This window comes from Mustelus asterias, chromosome 12 (assembly GCF_964213995.1).
Source record: "Mustelus asterias chromosome 12, sMusAst1.hap1.1, whole genome shotgun sequence".
Classification (NCBI taxonomy): domain Eukaryota; kingdom Metazoa; phylum Chordata; class Chondrichthyes; order Carcharhiniformes; family Triakidae; genus Mustelus; species Mustelus asterias.
This window is the reverse complement of record NC_135812.1, coordinates 54737376-54756928: the sequence shown is the minus strand read 5'-3', so window position 1 is coordinate 54756928 and position 19553 is coordinate 54737376. Positions and strand designations below refer to the sequence as shown.

Below are 19553 nucleotides of genomic sequence, written 5' to 3'. Positions count from 1 at the left end.
AGAGGGGTTGGCAGGCTCTTTAACAGAAAGTGAATCCCTCTAAGGTAATTGGCAAAGAAGCCAGAGGGGGAGATGAGATTTTATTTTTGACTCGGCGATGTTGGAAAATGGGGTTCAGGGAGTCAATTAACCCTTTCTCCCCTTTTCCCAAACTCTGAAATGATTCAATGATAACCCTTCTTGGTGACAGTGGTTAGATTTTATTCAGTATCAATAAGAGCTGACACAGGCTAATGTCTGAGCAGTCGTATCAAAGTGCAGCAGCATTACCATTACACTCTGGGTAGAAGCACCATCTACACGGAAATGCTCCCTGCTCTGCCCCAGATGCCATGGCACCAGTCAATGCAATATATAAAACCTCGACAAATCTCTGTGCTCGGGGAATCCCTTCTTATACTTTTTTACATCATAAAATCTATGGAGACTGATTTCACCCAATCATTGCCGAGCTAACATTTGAATGGACTAATTACAAAACCTGTCATTGAACCATCTGTACCTGCCCAAGCCACGTCAAACTCTCAAACAATTATCTTCCCCCGCTCCCTCCCTGGTACAGGGAGTCAGCATTCCCATGCCAAGCAGTCAAAACATGGTGGCCTCAACACCCAGGTGTTTTCCAGGATTCAAGGCATTCTTGTTTTCTCTGTCCAACTGGAAGCTGTTAATTTCACTGTTCCCACACAGTAATGATGTGGAGATGCCGGCGTTGGACTGGGGTAAACACAGTAAGAGTTTTAACAACACCAGGTTAAAGTCCAACAGGTTTATTTGGTAGCAAATGCTATTAGCTTTCGGAGCGCTGCTCCTTCGTCAGATGGAGTGGATATCTGCTCTCAAACAGGGCACAGAGACACAGAAATCAAGTTACAGAATACTGATTAGAATGCAAATCTCTACAGCCAACCAGGTCTTAAAGATACAGACAATGTGAGTGGAGGGAGCATTAAACACAGATTAAAGAGATGTGTATTGTCTCCAGACAGGACAGCCAGTGAGATTCTGCAAGTCCAGGAGGCAACCTGTGGGGGTTACTGATAGTGTGACATAAACCCAAGATCCAGTTTAGGCCGTCCTCATGTGTGCGGAACTTGGCTATCAGTTTCTGCTCAGCGACTCTGCGCTGTCGTGTGTCGTGAAGGCCGCCTTGGAGAACGCTTACCCGAAGATCAGAGGCTGAATGCCCATGACCGCTGAAGTGCTTCCCCACAGGAAGAGAACAGTTTTGCCTGGTGATTGTCGAGCGGTGTTCATTCATCCATTGTCATAGCGTCTGCATGGTTTCCCCAATGTACCATGCCTCGGGACATCCTTTCCTGCAGCATATCGGGTAGACAACGTTGGCCGAGTTGCAAGAGTAGGTACCGTGTACCTGGTAGATGGAGACAATACACATCTCTTTAACCTGTGTTTAATGCTCCCTCCACTCACATTGTCTGTCTCTTTAAGACCTGGTTGGCTGTAGAGATTCGCATTCTAATCAGTATTCTGTAACTTGATTTTGTGTCTCTGTATGCCCTGTTTAGAGCAGATATTCACTCCATCTGACGAAGGAGCAGCACTCCGAAAGCTAATGGCATTTGCTACCAAATAAACCTGTTGGACTTTAACCTGGTGTTGTTAAAACTCTTACTGTGCCCACACAGCAAGTCATTGGTTCTCAGCTCTGCTAGATTTCTGCTAAAGTTTGGCCCCTTTTGCATCTTTCATTTCAATAAAACACTTGGCCAATGAAGACACAAACAACAATTTCTCATCCTGTCACCTGTCAACAATCCTTTGATGACAGGAAGGCTATGGCAGGTGAGGACCTAGAAACTATCATTATCATGAAAGAGGTAGTGTTGGGCAAGCTAATGGGGCTAAAGATAGACAAGCCTCCTGGCCCTGATGGAATGCATCCCAGGGTACTAAAAGAGATGGCGGGGGAAATAGCAAATGCACTAGTGGTAATTTACCAAAATTCACTGGACTTTGGGGTGGTTCCCGCAGATTGGAAAACAGCAAATGTGATGCCACTGTTTAAAAAAGGAGGTAGACAAAAGGCGGTAACTATAGGCCGGTTAGCTTAACTTCTGTAGCAGGGAAAATGCTTGACTCTATCATCAAGGAAGAAATAGCGAGACATCTGGATATAAATTGTCCTATTGGTAAGGCGCAGCTTGGGTTCATGAAGGGCAGGTCATGTTTGACTAATTTGGTGGAATTCTTTGAGAACATTACATGTGCAGTGGACAATGGGGAACCTGTGGATGTGGTGTATCTAGATTTCCAGAAAGCATTTGACAAGGTGCTGCACCAAAGACTGCTGCATAAGATAAAGGTGCACGGTGTTACGGGTAATGTATAGAGGTTAACTAACAAAGCAAAGAGTGGGGGTAAATGGGTGTTTTTCTGGTTGGTGACTAGTGGTGTGCCTCAGGGATCAGTGTTGGGACCGCAATTGTTTACGATTTACATCGATGATTTGGAGTTGGGGACCAAGTGTAGTGTGTCAACATTCACAGAAGACACTAAGATGAGTGGCAGAGCAAAGTGTGCAGAGAACACTGAAAGTCTGCAAAGGGATATAGATAGTCTAAGTGAATGGGCGAGGAGAACAATGTTGATAAATGTGAGGTCATCCATTTTGGTAGGAATAACTGCAAAATGGACTATTATTTAAATGGTAAAAAATTGCAGCATGCTGCTGTTCAGTGGGACCTGGGTGTCCTTGTGCAGGAATCGCAAGGAGTTGGTTTGCAGGTGCAGCAGGTAATTAAGAAGGCAAATTGAATTTTGTCCTTCATTGCTAGAGGGATGGAGTTTAAAAACAGCGAGATTATGTTGCAGCTGTATAAGGTGCTGGTGAGGCTACACCTGGAGTACTGTGTACAGTTTTGGTCTCCTTACTTGAGAAAGGATATATTGGCACTGGAGGGGGTGCAGAGGAGATTCACTCGGTTGATTCCAGAGTTGGGGGGGTTGGCTTATGAGGAGTGCCTGGGTAGACTGGGGCTATACTCATTGGAATTCAGAAGAATGAGGGAAGATCTTATAAAAACATATAAGATTATGAAGGGAATAGATAAGATAGAGGCAGGGAAGTTGTTTTCACTGGCGGGTGAAACTAGAACTAGGGGGCATGGCCTCAAAATAAGGGGGAGCAGATTTAGGACTGAATTGAGGAGGAACTTCTTGTTAATCTGTGGAATTCCCTGCCCAGTGAAGCAGTTGAGGCTACCTCATTAAATGTTTTTAAGGCAAGGATAGATAAATTTTTGAACAGTAAAGGAATTGAGGGTTATGGTGAGCGGGTGGGTAAGTGGAACTGAGTCCACAAAAAGATCAGCCATGATCTTGTTGAATGGCGGAGCAGGCTCGAGGGGCCAGATGGCCTACTCCTGCTCCTAGTTCTTATGTTCTTACCCAGAGCGTAATTACAACAGGAATAAAAACAGGAAAAGTGTAACAATCAAATTCAAAATAACTGCAGCCAGTCATAGAATTTAATATTCACTAATTAGCAAGAAAGCCCAAAGTCCCTCAGGATTCTTACAATCCACACCTTGAGGGGGAGGAGAACTCTCTCTCTGACCCCGCACTCAATTTCACTTTTATTTTCCAGTTCTGTTCTGGCCTCACTTGGGGTAAATCGACTCAATCTTTTCTTCTCCTGAAGGAGCGCCGTGAGTTCTAGGTTACTGTACATAAGGACAGATGCTTCAAGTAACAGTTCAAGCCTGGATGTAAAAGGTTCTTCAGCTCTCCCTTTATCCCGATCCAACTTGTGGACAGCTCTTATTCAGTATTATTTCTCCCATGCTCTTGATTGTCCCAATTTGTAATATTATCCATTTTACTTTAATTTTCCTCACTTTGTGAGCACGTGCAGTGTGTTTAATTGGATCCTGATAGTTTTGAACTCAGTTTCTCTCTGGAGTGTGTCGATGCCTTGATGATGTCACAATGTTGTCTCAATCCCCTGGCCACATTAACCATTTCATCTCCTGCTGTGTCTCAAGTAGCTGTGTGTGTTTGGGACCCGCTCTTCACTCCATCTCACCATGAATTTAGGCTTGCTATTTTTCACATGTAACAAATCACATCTGCACTCTCACTGCGGTATCCCAACATCATGCCACACATTTTTAACTCTCAGATGAGCTGATGAAAATATCAAAGTGAGTGTCTGTCTGTGGATTTCTTTAAAACAAAGTTCATGGACAAGGATGTAAGTATTTCCAAGAGAAAGATCGACTTAATTCATCCCATGCACACATTCCAGACTCACTCGAATGTAGGTGGATACCAGATTGATATATTCCATTCAACCACACCCAAGGTGCGTTATTTCAATTCCTTTATTTTCCAGGACAATATATTCACAATATTTTTAAAACAGAAATTAAACATTCCCATTTGATTTCAGCAATTAACATTTTCTGTTAGTTTGTTCTTTATTGCCGGTGTCAGGCTGGGGTTGTTTCCCTTGAAGCAAAGGAGGTTGAGGGGAGATTTGATCGAGATGGACAAGATTCTGACGGGTTTAGATAAGGTGGACAAAGAAAAGCTGTTCCCATTAGCTGATGGGGGAAGGATGAGGGGGACACAGATTTAAGGTTTTAGAAACATAGAAAAACTACAGCACAAACAGGCCCTTCGGCCCACAAGTTGTGCCGAACACATCCTGACCTTCTAGACCTACCTATAACCCTCCATCCTATTAAGCTCCATGTACTCATCCAGGAGTCTCTTAAAAGACCCTATTGAGTTCGCCTCCACCACCCCTGACGGCAGCCGATTCCACTCGCCCACCACCCTCTGTGTGAAAAACTTACCCCTTACATCTCCCCTGTACCTACCCCCCAGCACCTTAAACCTGTGTCCTCTCGTAGCAGACATTTCCACCCTGGGAAAAAGCCTCTGAGAGTCCACCCAATCTATGCCTCTCAACATCTTATACACCTCGATTAGGTCTCCTCTCATCCTTCGTCTCTCCAAGGAGAAAAGACCGAGCTCCCTCAGCCTATCCTCATAAGGCATGCCACTCAATCCAGGCAACATCCTTGTAAATCTCCTCTGCACCCTTTCAATGTTTTCCACATCCTTCCTATAGTGAGGCGGCCAGAACTGAGCACAGTACTCCAAGTGGGGTCTGACGAGGGTCTTATATAGCTGCATCATTATCCCCGGACTTCGAAACTCAATCCCTCGATTGATAAAGGCCGGCACACCATATGCCTTCTTAACCACCTCCTCCACCTGCGGGGCCGATTTTAGAGTCCTATGGACCCGGACCCCAAGGTCCTTCTGATCCTCTACAGTACTGAGTCTTTCTCTTTATATTGTACGCCTTCATCCCATTTGTCCTACCAAAATGGACCACGACGCATTTATCTGGGTTGAAGTCCATCTGCCACTTGTCCGCCCAGTCTTGCATCCTATCTATGTCCCTCTGTAACTTCTGACATCCCTCCAGACTATCCACAACCCCACCAACCTTTGTGTCGTCGGCAAACTTACCAACCCATCCCTCCGCTTCCTCATCCAGGTCATTTATGAAAATGACAAACAGCAAGGGTCCCAGAACAGATCCCTGGGGCACACCACTCGTGACCGACCTCCATTTAGAAAAAGACCCATCTATACCCACTCTCTGCCTCCTTTGGGCAAGCCAGTTCTGGATCCACCGGGCAGCAGCCCCTTGGATCCCATGCCCTCTCACTTTTTCTAGAAGCCTTGCATGGGGGACCTTATCGAACGCCTTACTAAAATCCATATAAACCACATCTACCGCTTTCCCTTCGTCAATGTGTTTAGTCACATTTTCGAAGAACTCCACCAGGCTCGTAAGGCACGATCTGCCCTTGACAAAGCCATGCTGAGTATTCTTGAGCATACTAAACCTCTCTAAATGCTCATATATCCTGTCCCTCAGGATCTTCTCCATCAGTTTACCAACCACTGAGGTTAGACTCACCGGTCGGTAATTACCTGGGCTATCCCTATTCCCCTTCTTGAAAATAGGAACCACATCTGCAATCCTCCAATCCTCCGGCACCTCTCCCGTCTCCATCGACGATGCAAAGATCATCGCCAGAGGCTCTGCAATCTCCTCCCTCGCCTCCCACAGTAACCTGGGGTACATCCCATCCGGACCCGGCGACTTATCTATCTTGATGCCATTCAAAGATTCCAGCACAACCTCTTAAAGTCCACATACTCAATCCTTTCAGTCCACCGCAAGCCCACAGTACATCCACCCAGGTCCTTCTCCTCTGTGAAAACCGAGGCAAAATACTCATTGAGTACCTCTGCCATTTCTACTGCTTCCGTACAGACTTTCCCGCCTTCACCGTTTATAGGCCCTATTCCGTCACGTCTCATCCTTTTACTCTTCACATATTTATAGAACGCCTTAGAGTTCTCCTTAATCCTACCTGCCAGGGCCTTCTCGTGACCCCTTCTGGCTCTCCTAATTTCCTTCTTTAGTCCTTTCCTGCAAGCCGTATACTCTTCTAAATCCCTATCTTCACCAAGCTCTCTGAGCCTTTTGTACGCTTTCCTTTTCTTCTCGACTAGGTCCCGCACAGCTTTCGTGCACCACGGTTTCTTTAACCGACCAACACCTCCCTGTCTGCTCGGAACGTTGTCCTGTAGAACTCTAGACAGACATTCCTTGAAAAACTGTCACCTCTCTTCAGTACATTTCCCCAAGAATACCTCCTTCCAATTTACTCCTCTAATTTGCTGTCTAATGTCTTCATATTTCCCCTTACTCCATATAAACACTTTCCTAGCTTGCCTGGTCCTCTTTTTTTCCAATGCAAGCCTAAAGGAGATAGAGTTATGATCGCTATCCCCAAGATGCTCTCCCACTGAGAGATCTGACACCTGTCCAGGTTCATTGGTCAGTATCAGATCAAGTACAACCTTGGGGTACTTTTGGGTCAGAGATGCAGGGGGGGATGTGAGGAAGAATATTTTGATGCAGTGAATGGTAATGACCTGGAACTCACTGCCAACGAAGGTGGAGGAAGTGGAGACTATAAACAATTACAAAGAAAATTGGATGGGCATTTGGGGGGTTCCAAACAGAAGTGCTGACTAAATATCTCTGAACTTCCTAACACCCTGTCACTCTGTGATCCTTGTGAAATTTGAAACCAGGTAATCGCAACAAGATTCAAAGAGCATCAGCCCACTGGAGGCAAAGTCGTGAGACTGGCCAGTCCAGCAGAAATAAACCCTCTGACTCTCCCCATTGACCAACTGTGAGAATGAACAAAATATGGTCCTGGGTGTAAGTGAGAGCAGAAACAATAACAGCAGAATCCAACCCCCCTAATCACTTGTGAACTTGTTGGTGTCTCAGCAGGGTGGATGAATTACAAATTCCTTTCCACACTGAGAGCAGTTGAACAATCTTTCCTCGGTGTGAACTCGCTGGTGTGTCCACAGTTTTGATATGTGAGTGAATCCCTTCCCACACATGGGGCACGTGAACGGTCTCTCTCCAGTGTGAACTCACTGCATCTCCGCAGGTTAGATAACTGAATGAATCCCTTCCCACGTTGAGAGCAGGTGTATGGCCTCTCCCCAATGTGACCTCACTGGTGTGTCTGCAGGGTGTACAACTGAGTAAATTCCTTCCCACACTCAGAGCAGGTGAACGGCTGTGCACAGTGTTACTGCGCCAATGAGCTTCCAGTAGAGAGGGTACTCTGTATTTCTTCCCACAGTCCCCATATTTCCACAGTTTTTCGGTATTTTCAGTCTCCTTGTATTATTGCAGGTCAGACAATCAGTTGAAGCAGTTCCACAGGAGCAGGCTGAGGGTAAGGGAGCTTGTTTGTGCACTAATTTATTTAATTATTTTTCAGTTAAATTAGTGAAAAAAATCGGAGGTTTTTTTTTCTAAACAGGAAATAGGCCCAGCAGCAGCCTGGGAAGATTTTGGAGGGTTTAAAAGTAGGCCGCACCTTTGAGCGGGCAGCGTCGTTAGCGGGCAGCGTCGTTAGCGGGCAGTGGAGTGAGCAGGGGACAGAGTGAGAGCTATAAGGGCTTTGGCTCACAGGGCTTCGGCGAGGAAGGTTGTTTGTTTGTTTTTCTTCGGTTACACCCCCTTTTTGTTTTATCCCCAAAACTAAAAAGGACATGGCTGGTATGAGTGGGAGGCCAGTATACTGCATTCGGTGTGGGATGTGGGAGTTCCTGGAGACAACTTGCCTCCCGGAAGTCCATATCTGTGCCAGATGTGTGGAACTGCATCTCCTGAAGGATCGTGTAAGGGAGCTGGAGCTGAGGCTCGATGAACTCAGTTTAGTTAGGGAAAATGAGAGAGTAATAGATAAAAGTTATAGTCAGGTAGTGACACCAGGGTCTCGGAAGGAAGACACATGGGTCACGGTTAGGAGGGGTAATAGTCAGAAGGGTGATGTGCCAGAAAGCACCCCAGTGGCAGTCTCCCATAAGAGAAAGGGATGGGCAACAGATGGGAGAAGGGAAGGGAGTGAGCAGTCTGTGGAGGGATCCCCTGTGGTTGTCCCCCTCCAAAATAGGTATATTGTTTTGGATTCTGTGGAGGGGGATGACCCTCCAGGGGTAAGCCACGAGGACCAGATCGCCTCCACGGAGACAGGCTCAGGGGTCCGGAAGGGAAAGAAGGGGTTTAGGAGAGCGATAGTTGTGGGGGACGCAATAGTTAGAGGCACGGACAGGCGCTTCTGTGGGACTGAACGAGAATCCAGGATGGTAGTCTGCCTCCCTGGTGCCGGGGTACTGGATGTCTCCGAGAGGGTAGGAAGCATATTTAAAAAGGAAGGTAGTCAAACGGATGAGATTGTACACATTGGGGGAAATTATGTAGGTAGGAAGAGCAGGGGGGTCATACGAGAGAAATTCAGGGAGTTGGGTGCTAGGCTAAAAAGTAAGACCTCCAGGGTAGCAATCTCTGGACTGCTCCCGGTGCCTAGTGCAAGTGAGGCTCGGAACAGGGAGATTCTACAGTTGGGCGGCACGGTAGCACAGTGGGTAGCACTGCTGCTTCACAGCTCCAGGGTCCCGGGTTCGATTCCCGGCTCGGGTCACTGTCTGTGTGGAGTTTGCACATTCTCCTCGTGTCTGCGTGGGTTTCCTCTGGGTGCTCCGGTTTCCTCCCACAGTCCAAAGATGTGCGGGTTAGGTTGATTGGCCAGGTTAAAAATTGCCCCTTAGAGTCCTGAGATGCATAGGTTAGAGGGATTCGTGGGTAAAATATGTGGGGGTAGGGCCTGGGTGGGATTGTGGTCGGTGCAGACTCGATGGGCCGAATGGCCTCCTTCTGCACTGTAGGGTTTCTATGATTTCTATGATTTCTATGAACGCCAGGCTAAAGGACTGGTGCAAGAGGGAGGGTTTTAAATTCATAGATAACTGGGAAATCTTCAAGTCAGGATGGCAACTGTACAGAAAGGATGGGTTACACCTTAACTGGAAGGGAGCAAATATCCTGGCTGGGAGTTTTGCTAGAGTGTTTCGGCAGGATTTAAACTAGTGTGGCAGGGGGGTGGGGAACAAAACAGGAGGTCAGTAAATACTGAGGCTGGGGTCGAGCTGGGGGCCAGGGCAAGGCTAGCTAAGAAGAGGAGCACTCTGGAGGAGGAGGACCTGACTGGGTCTGGAGTGCATCTGCTTCAATGCGAGGAGTGTAACGGGTAAAACAGACGAACTTAGGGCCTTAATGCTTGTGCGGAATTTGGATGTGGTTGCGGTGACGGAAACTTGGTTAAAAGAAGGACAGGACTGGCAGCTGAATATTCCGGGGTATAAGTGTTTTAGGCGAGACAGAGGAGGGGCTAAAAAAGGTGGGGGAGTAGCGATATTAGTTAAGGAGCATATTACCGCGGTGCAGAGGGTAGACAACTTAGAGGGGTCATGTACTGAGTCGCTGTGGGTGGAACTCAGAAACAGGAAGGGTGCAGTCACTATGCTGGGGGTGTACTACAGACCACCCAACAGCCCACGGGAAGTGGAGGAAAGGATATGTCAGGAGATTCTGGATAGGTGCAGAAAACATAGGGTTGTTGTAGTGGGGGACTTTAATTTCCCTGGCACAGACTGGAAAGTGCTTAGAGCTGGGGGACCGGACGGGGAGGAATTTGTAAAATGCGTACTGGAAGGTTCTTTGGAACAGTATGTAGATAGCCCGACTAGAGAGGGGGCTATACTGGACCTAGTTCTGGGAAATGAGCCTGGCCAGGTCGTCAAAGTTTCGGTAGGGGAACATGTGGCAAATAGTGACCACAACTCTGTTAACTTTAGGATAGTAATGGACAAGGATGAGTGCTGTCCTACGGGCAGGGTGCTAAATTGGGGGAAGGCTGACTATAGCCGGATTAGACAGGAATTGGTGGATGTTGATTGGGAGAGGATGTTCGAGGGTAAGTCCGCGTCTGGCATGTGGGAGTCTTTTAAGGAACTATTGATAAGGCTGCAGGATAGGCATGTGCCTGTAAAAAGGAAAGATAGGAAAGGTAGGATTCGAGAGCCGTGGATAACCAGGGAAATTGAGGATCTGATTAAAATGAAAAGGGAGGCGTACGTTAAGTCCAGGCAACTAAAAACAGATGGAGCTCTGGAGGAATACAGAGAGAGTAGGAAAGATCTCAAACGGGGAGTGAGAAGGGCAAAAAGAGGTCACGAGATGTTCTTGGCAGGCAGGATTAAGGAGAATCCTAAGGCATTCTATTCATACGTTAGGAACAAAAGAGTTGTCAGGGAGAAAATCGGACCTCTCAGGGACAAAGGAGGGGAATTATGCTTAGAACCCAAGGGAATAGGGGAGATCCTAAATGAATACTTTGCATCGGTATTCACGAAGGAGAGGGGCGTGTTAACCGGGAGTGTCTCGGAGGGAGGTGTTGACCCGTTAGAGAAAATCTCCATTACAAGAGAGGAAGTGTTAGGTTTTTTAGGGAACATTAAAACTGACAAAGCCCCAGGGCCTGATGGCATCTATCCTCGACTGCTCAGGGAGACGAGAGGTGAAATTGCTGGGCCTCTGACGGAAATCTTTGTCGCTTCTTTGGACATGGGTGAGGTCCCTGAGGATTGGAGGATAGCGAATGTGGTCCCGTTGTTTAAGAAGGGTAGCAGGGATAACCCAGGAAATTATAGGCCGGTGAGCTTGACGTCCGTGGTAGGGAAGTTGTTGGAGAGGATTCTTAGAGACAGGATGTATGTGCATTTAGAACGGAACAATCTCATTAGTGACAGACAGCATGGTTTTGTAAGAGGGAGGTCGTGCCTTACAAATTTGGTGGAGTTTTTTGAGGAAGTGACAAAAACGGTTGATGAAGGAAGGGCCGTGGATGTCGTCTATATGGATTTCAGTAAGGCATTTGACAAAGTCCCACATGGCAGGTTGGTTAAGAAGGTTAAGGCTCATGGGATACAAGGAGAAGTGGCTAGATGGGTGGAGAACTGGCTTGGCCATAGGAGACAGAGGGTAGTGGTCGAAGGGTCTTTTTCCGGCTGGAGGTCTGTGACCAGTGGTGTTCCGCAGGGCTCTGTACTGGGACCTCTGCTATTTGTGATATATATAAATGATTTGGAAGAAGGTGTAACTGGTGTAATCAGCAAGTTTGCGGATGACACGAAGATGGCTGGAATTGCGGATAGCGAAGAGCACTGTCGGGCAATACAGCAGGATACAGATAGGCTGGAAAATTGGGCGGAGAGGTGGCAGATGGAATTTAATCCGGATAAATGCGAAGTGATGCATTTTGGAAGAAATAATGTAGGGAGGAGTTATACAATAAATGGCAGAGCCATCAAAAGTATAGAAATACAGAGGGACCGAGGTGTGCAAGTCCACAAATCCTTGAAGGTGGCAACATAGGTGGAGAAGGTGGTGAAGAAGGCATATGGTATGCTTGCCTTTATAGGACGGGGTATAGAGTATAAAAGCTGGAGTCTGATGATGCAGCTGTATAGAACGCTGGTTAGGCCACATTTGGAGTACTGCGTCCAGTTCTGGTCGCCGCACTACCAGAAGGACGTGGAGGCATTGGAGAGAGTGCAGAGAAGGTTTACCAGGATGTTGCCTGGTATGGAGGGTCTTAGCTATGAGGAGAGATTGGGTAGACTGGGGTTGTTCTCCTTGGAAAGACGGAGAATGAGGGGAGATCTAATAGAGGTATACAAGATTATGAAGGGTATAGATAGGGTGAACAGTGGGAAGCTTTTTCCCAGGTCGGAGGTGACGATCACGAGGGGTCACGGGCTCAAGCTGAGAGGGGCGAAGTATAACTCAGACATCAGAGGGATGTTTTTTACACAGAGGGTGGTGGGGGCCTGGAATGCGCTGCCAAGTAGGGTGGTGGAGGCAGGCACGCTGACATCGTTTAAGACTTACCTGGATAGTCACAGGAGCAGCCTGGGAATGGAGGGATACAAACGATTGGTCTAGTTGGACCAAGGAGCGGCACAGGCTTGGAGGGCCGAAGGGCCTGTTTCCTGTGCTGTACTGTTCTTTGTTCTTTGTACAGTGTCTACCAGAGCAGGTCAAAGGCTTGGAATCCTGCAGCGAGTAACTCACCTCCTGACTCCTTAAAGCCTGTCCACCATCAACAAGGCACAAGTCGGGAGTGTGATGGAATGCTCTCCACTTGCCTGGATGTATGGTCTCCACTTGCCTGAGGCTCCACACCATCCAGGACAAAGTACCCTATGCACCAGCCCAACTAATCACCCCCTCCATCACCACGTTGGCAGCCGTGTGTACCACTTACAGGATTCACTGAAGGAACCAAGACTCCTTCAATAGCACGTTTCAAACCTGTGACTTCTGCCGCCTAGAAGGATAAGGGCAGCAAATACATGGGAACACCACCGCCTGGAATTTCCTCTCTGAGTCAGGCGGGATTCCACCGCACGCCTGCACCGCCTCGAGATCGCGTGCAGTTTCGGGGCCAAGCACGACCGTCCTAAGGTCTAGGATGGCTTTGGCCGTGCGCCGGACGGACACCCCCGCGCGCTCAGCCAGCACGCGGGGACTCATCCAGCCCGCCCCTCCGCCATCCAGCAAATTCCCGATCCTGGTCACCCCGGCGTCCACAGCCCCCCTCTCCGCCAGCCACCTGAAGTCATATGGCATGAGAGCCGCTACTCCTGACGGGGGGGACCTGCGTTGCGAGGCGACCGTGTTCCAGACAGTGAGGAGGTTCTGGTAAAAGACGGGCAACTCCTGCAGGGAGGTCAAACGCGCCCCAGATTGATATGCAGGAGCTGCACGTCATAATTCAGGCCGTGCCACTGGCGGAAGAAATACGTCGCCATGGCACACCATTGTGGAGGGGGCTCAACGTAAAGGTACCTCTGCAGGGCCTGGAGGCGGAAGGTCGCTATCTGAGTGCGCAGGCACACCAGACCTCGTCCGCCCTCCTCAGCCGTGAGATACAGAACCGCAGCATGGACTCAGTGCAGTCGATTGTCCCAGAAGAACCGCAGGAGGGTTCTCTGGATATTGGTGACAAAAACAGGGGGAGGGGTCAAAGGGACCAGCTGGTACCACAGCATGGAGGCAATCAGCTGGTTTATGACGTGAACTCGTAGGACAGCACTTGGAGCAGTCCTGTCCAGCGACTCAGGCGGGCGGAGACTTTGGCCTCCAGCTCCCACCAGTTCGCCGGCCAGGATTCCTCGGCGGGGCAGAGATGGGCCCCCAAGTAGAGGAGGTTGGTCCTGCTCCAAGTGAAAGGCCTGAGCTCCTCCGGAAGGGGGTCCGTCTCCCAAGGACCGACAAGGAGTCCGGAGCACTTGGCCCAGTTGATCCTGGCGCAGGACGCGGCGGAGTACACCGCCTGGCATTCTCGCATCCTCCGCAGGTCAGCCGGGTCCGTGAACATGAGGAGCACGTCATTGGCGTAAGCTGACAGGACCACCCCTACGTCCGGTCCGCGCAGGGCCAAACCCGACAACCTCCTCCGTAAGAGGCGCAGGAATGGCTCCACGCATATGGAATACAGTTGGCCGGACAAGGGGCAGCCCTGCCGTACTCCTCTCCCAAAGCGAAGGGGCGCCGTCAGGGACCCGTTAACCTTAATCAGACACTCTGCGGCAGAGTACAGTAATCGGATCCGGGCGACAAAACGTGTCCCGAACCCGAATGCCTGCAGAGTTCCAAGTAAATACTCGTGCTCCACCCTGTCGAACGCCTTCTCCTGATCTAAGGACAAGAAGGCGCCTGACAGACCAGCTCTCTGGGAATGATGGATTAGGTCCCGGACCAGGTGGAGATTGTCATGTATACAACGGCCCGGGACCGTGTAGGACTGGTCAGGGTGGATCAAGTGGTCCAGCACGGATCCAAGGCGTGAAGCCATAGCCCTGGCAAAGATTTTATAATCCGTGCTGAGGAGGGAGACCGGGCGCCAGTTCTTTAGCAGGTGGAGATCCCCCTTCTTGGGCAGCAGGGCAATGATGGCCCTGCACCACGAAAGGGGCATCTCCCCGGTAGCGACGCTCTCCCCCAGGACCCCCGCGTAGTCGTTCCCCAGGATGCCCCAGAACGCCCTGAAGAACTCTACTGCCAGCCCGTCCAGCCCCGGGGCCTTGCCCCGACTGAGGCCATTGAGGGCGCCGGTCAGCTCGGCCATGGTGGTGGGGGCCTCAAGCCTGCCGACGCCCTCCGGGCTGACCTGCGGCAGGTCCTCCCACAGAACTCTGCGGGCATCCTCGCTGGACGGATCAGGAGAGAAGAGGGAGGTGTAATAATCCCGGGCAATGGACGGGAAGCAGTCCGGATCCGAGACGGGGGAACCGTCGTCGGCCAGCAGCGTAAGGAGCTGCTGACGGTTAGCCCGCCCTTTTTCCAGCGAGTCGAAGAAGGGGGAGCCGCAGTCCAGGTCCACCCGGAACTGGAGCCGCGACCTCACGTACGCGCCGTGAGACCCGACCAGTTGCAGGTCCCGCAGCGCGCCCTTCTTCTCCCTGTACTCCAGACGCAGGGCCGGGTCCACGTCAGGCCGACTGAGACGTGCCTCCAGGTCGAGCACCTCCTTCTCCAACTCCTCGAGCCTGGATTTTCGCCTCTTTGTCAACCCCCTCGCGTACCCCTGACAGAAGGTACGGATGTGAGTCTTGCCCACATCCCACCAGAGCCTCAAGGAGGGGAAGCCTCCCCGCTTCCTTCTCCAGCTGGCCCAGAATCGATGGAACGAGTCCAGGAAGCGCTCGTCCTCCAGCAGCGTGTTGTTAAAGTGCCAGTACGCAGACCCGCGCCAGACGCGAGACGACACAAAGTCTGCCCACACCAGGCTGTGGTCCGTGCACGACACCAGCTGCACGGAGGCCGAAGACGTGCCGGACACGTGTGCCCTCGAAATGTAAAGGCGGTCGAGCCTGGACGCTCCGACTCCAGGCCTCACGTAAGTGAAAGCTCTGGAGCCAGAATGGAGATGTCTCCAGACGTCCACCAAGTCGTGGGTCCCGAGCAGGTCCCGCAACTTCACCACCGCCGGGGTGCACAGCCAGAGGCCGGTGCGGTCCCGTGCCTCGAGGGTACAGTTGAAATCCCCCCCGAGGATGATGCATTCGCCCCCCGCGATGGTGTCAAGATGAGCGGACACTTTCTCGTAGAAAGTCATTTGCTGCCGTCCGCCGGTTGGGGCGTAGACATTCAGCAAGTGAATAACCACGCCCCCCTCACGGACCGTCAAGTGCAGCAACCGGCCTGGCACCGGCTCCTTGACCCCCCAAGATCTCCGGCTGATAATGCGGGGCCAACAAGATAGCCACCCTGCTAGAAGCGAGCGTGAGGTGGCTCATGTAGACCCCCCCTCGCCACTCCAGGAGCCATTGGGCTTCGTCTCCCGGAATGGTGTGGGTTTCCTGCAGGAAACACACCGCATACTTCCTGTCACGGAGGACCGAGAAGTTCTAGAACCTGCGGTGTGGCTCACTGCTGCCGTTGATGTTGAGGCTGGCTATGGTCACCTTCATGTCAGCAGCTTAGTGCCACCATCACCACTTATCTAAACGTGTGGGGGGGGCACTGGCGTAAGACGCGCCAGTCTGCTCCCCCTCGAGCCCGTGGAGGAACTCCAGTACCCAACACCGCTCTGTTTCAGTCAGGTCCGACGCGGCCTGTGAGCAGGCCTGCGCGGACCGGACGAGCAGCGCCAGGTCCAACCAACGGTCGAGGGCAAGCCAGACGCCGTCAGGGCGAGAATGTTGGTCGAGAAAGGTCCTGAGTTCCCCAGAGGGGATGAGGGACAACTAGATGGAAGGCACAAGGGAGTCCCTCGCCTCGTTCCGGGCAGACTCTAAAAGTTCCCACCACCGAGCTGCTGACCTCCGGGCAGTCGCCCTCTGACTCCGAGTCCCCCGCCGCACGACATACGGCAGACGGCACGGAGCCGCCAATTCGCCCCAACTCCCCCCCGATCCCACCCCTCGGATCGGCGGAGGAGGGGTTCCCCCCAGGCTCCCCGTCCCTGGTGTGCGGGTCCGCGGGCGACGGCAGCTCAGTCCCCCCCTTCCGCCCCAGACGCCTGGACACCCCCCAAGTCCGGAGAGTCCTCCGGATCTCAGTCGGGGGTGCCCAGCATCAAAGGCTGGGACAGAGAGGAAGAGACCACTTCCTCGCCACCGCCGCTCGGGGACCCAAACATCGGGGTGCTGCTCCAGTCCCCCGGCAGGCTGTAAAAGAACTCCGGGTTGAAAGCGACCGGGTGGAACGAAGCCACGGGGGCCCCGCTCCCACCCGGCCCCGGGGAGTCCCACCGGAAGGACTGAGGCAGCACTTGTTTCAATTTGATCTTTTCCTCGCCCCCACTCTGGGGACAAGGCGCAAAGATGGGTGAAATCATAGAAATCATAGACTCCTACAGTGCAGAAGGAGACCATTCGGCCCATCGAGTCTGTACCGACCACAATCCCACCCAGACCCTACCCCCACAGGAGGGTGGCAGGAGATGGTGCGAATGGGGGGAGGGGCCCACAGACTTCAAACCACATGACACCCGAGGAGCCGTGCCTCTTTTTGTTGTCCTGCCCATGGGTAGGAGACGCTCCTCGCACTCCGCCCCTCTTTGCCTTGCCACGCCCCTTTCGCCTCCCCGTCCCGTCCCCTGAAGGTGTCGGTTCTGCTGGCTGTGCCGGCTCGGGGTCGCCCACCCCCCCTTGCCCGGACCCGGGATCCCGCGCATCCGCAACGCCGGGCCCAGCACTAGGCCCCGGAAAGCCCACGGGCCCGGTAGATGGTGGTGGAGGGGGGGGGCGCAGTGGAAATGGAATCAATCCCCGAGCCGGCTGCCGGGGTGACTGGGGTAGTGGGGGCCGGGGTTCCGGTACCCCCCTTTTTCTTTTTCTGCCCTTGTTTACTCGGGGCCTTCTGGCCACGCGGAGGCTCTGCTCCCCCCGCCGGCAGCTGAGGTGGCAGGTGCTGCCGGCGTGGCCTCCCCTTGCACTCGGTTAGGGGGAGAGGGGGCTGCGGTGCCAGCTGCGGCCACCCTGGGTTGGTGGTCGGCGGCCTTGGAGACGGGGCAGTTCTTTTTAATGTGCCCCGCCTCCTTACAGGCATGGCACCGCACACCGTCTGCAGACCAGAAGACCCGGTACGTGGTTCCCTGGAAGGGGATATTAAACCCCCCTCCAGGACCTCCTCCCGGGCCAGGCGGACAAATACCTGGCGCCGGAAGGAGTAGACATGACGGAGGGAGGGGTCCCGAAGGCCGAGCGGGATCGGCACCACCCCAGACCTGACCTCCCCCAGTGGATGGAGGTGGGGGAGGAGGAGCTCACTCGGTAGGAAGGGCGGGACGTTTGATAGCAGAATCTTATGGGCGGTGGCCTCCAATGGGTCCACCGCCAGGAACGTCCCGCCCACCGTGAGCCCCCTCTCCAGGGTGAGGTGGACCGCCCGCTCGGCCTTCAGGAAAAATACGGCCCGGCCGTACATCTTGGAGGCTGCAACAATGGCTGAGGGGCCGACAACCCCAGCCATTGCCTTCACGCAGGCCTCGATGGACATGTCGGGGTGGGTGCAGCACTTAACCCCGAGCTGCCGTGTGATCAAAGAGAAAGGTAGCAGGGCCTTGGGAGCGGCGGGGGCTCCGGCCGCCACCACACCCGCATAGGTGGGCCGAGAAGGCCCTGCCACCGGCGACGCTGGCAAGGTCACCATGGTGATCACGGGAGTGCTACACCCACCCCGAGACTGCCCAGATGTACGGCAGGGCGTATATGCGTGTCCGTGGGGAGCGATGGGGGGGGTTCGGCTTGTAGGGAGGGATAGGTAATGGCTCCTCAGGGCGGGGTCAGAGAGGGAAAATAAGGGAGGGTGTGGTAGGTGGGTGGGGGTCCAGGCGCTCTCTCCCCGGAGCTAGAGAGGGAGAGAGGAGGTCGGAGGAGCAGGAGGGAGGACGAGGGACAAGGCATGGAGGAGGGCCGGTGCCCCAGTCAGGAGGAAAGAGGGGAGGGGGTGCCGGTGTTGGGGGGCAGCAGCAGTGGGTGGGGGACTTTACTCCTCCAGCCCTCTTGGGTGCAAACAGTTTAAGTCCGGGGTGTCTTCACCAGTCCGCCCCCCCCCCCCCCCCCGCGCCCCCCGCCACCTGCAGATGGAAAACAGTCTAAATTTACTTCTACCGCCCTTCTGGACCTTCTGATGACGAGGGCACCAGCCCAACCACTCAGTCCCTCGATGTTGATACGAATAGGCTGTGCAGTCCTCCCTCCCATAGATGGAAAAAAAATAAAGATAGAAAGTCACTCCATGTCCTCTTTCCCTCTCTCCCTCCAGGGAGAGAGCACCCTCCAGTGGACGGACGGACGGCAGGCAGGCAGGCCAGACGGCAGGCAGGCAGGCCAGACAACAGGCAGGCAGTCAGGCCAGAGAACAGGCAGGCAGGCCAGACGGCAGGCAGGCAGGCCAGACGGCAAGCAGGCAGGCCAGACAACAGGCAGGCCGGACAACAGGCAGGCCAGACGGCAGGCAGGCAGGCAGACTAGACAACAGGCAGGCAGGCCAGATGGCAGGCAGGCAGGCCAGACAGCAGGCAGGCCGGGCAACAGGCAGGCAGACAGGCCGGACAACAGGCAGGCCAGACGGCAGGCAGGCAGGCAGACTAGACAACAGGCAGGTAGGCCAGATGGCAGGCAGGCAGGCCAGACAGCAGGCAGGCCGGGCAACAGGCAGGCGATAGCTCACCTCCCTCCCCCTTTCCTCCCTCCTTCCTTCCTGCAGGAAGCCAATAACAAAAACAAAAATGGGCGTCTCCCGTGAGCAAACTCTGTCAAACAAAAGTGTGTTACTCACAGTTGTTAGAGACAGAAGGAATGAACAAGTCAATGTTTCCGCCCGGTTTCGAGCCGGGGACCTTTCGCGTGTCAGGCGAACGTGATAACCACTACACCACAGAAACGACCTCACAGATGTTGGAGACAGGAGGGAGTTTGAGTCTGTCTGAAGCTCAATCTTCATTCACACAAAGCCCGCACTCTGATTGGCTGGAGGACCAGAGTCCTTCCGGTCTTCTTATCTTCCCAATGATCCATACCTCGGCATTAATGTCGGGCGGCGGGAG

At 52.7% G+C, this 19553-nt stretch overlaps 1 protein-coding gene and 1 non-coding gene across 2 annotated transcripts in view; both read right to left on the bottom strand.

The window, feature by feature from the left end:
• The window catches only part of LOC144501461 (uncharacterized), a 418660-nt gene that overhangs the window by 17900 nt on the left and 381207 nt on the right, over window positions 1-19553 (bottom strand). The gene's annotated exons all lie outside the window — the stretch shown is intronic.
• trnav-gac (transfer RNA valine (anticodon GAC)) lies at window positions 19319-19391 on the bottom strand. The gene has a single exon. It is a non-coding gene; the product is annotated as a tRNA-Val (tRNA).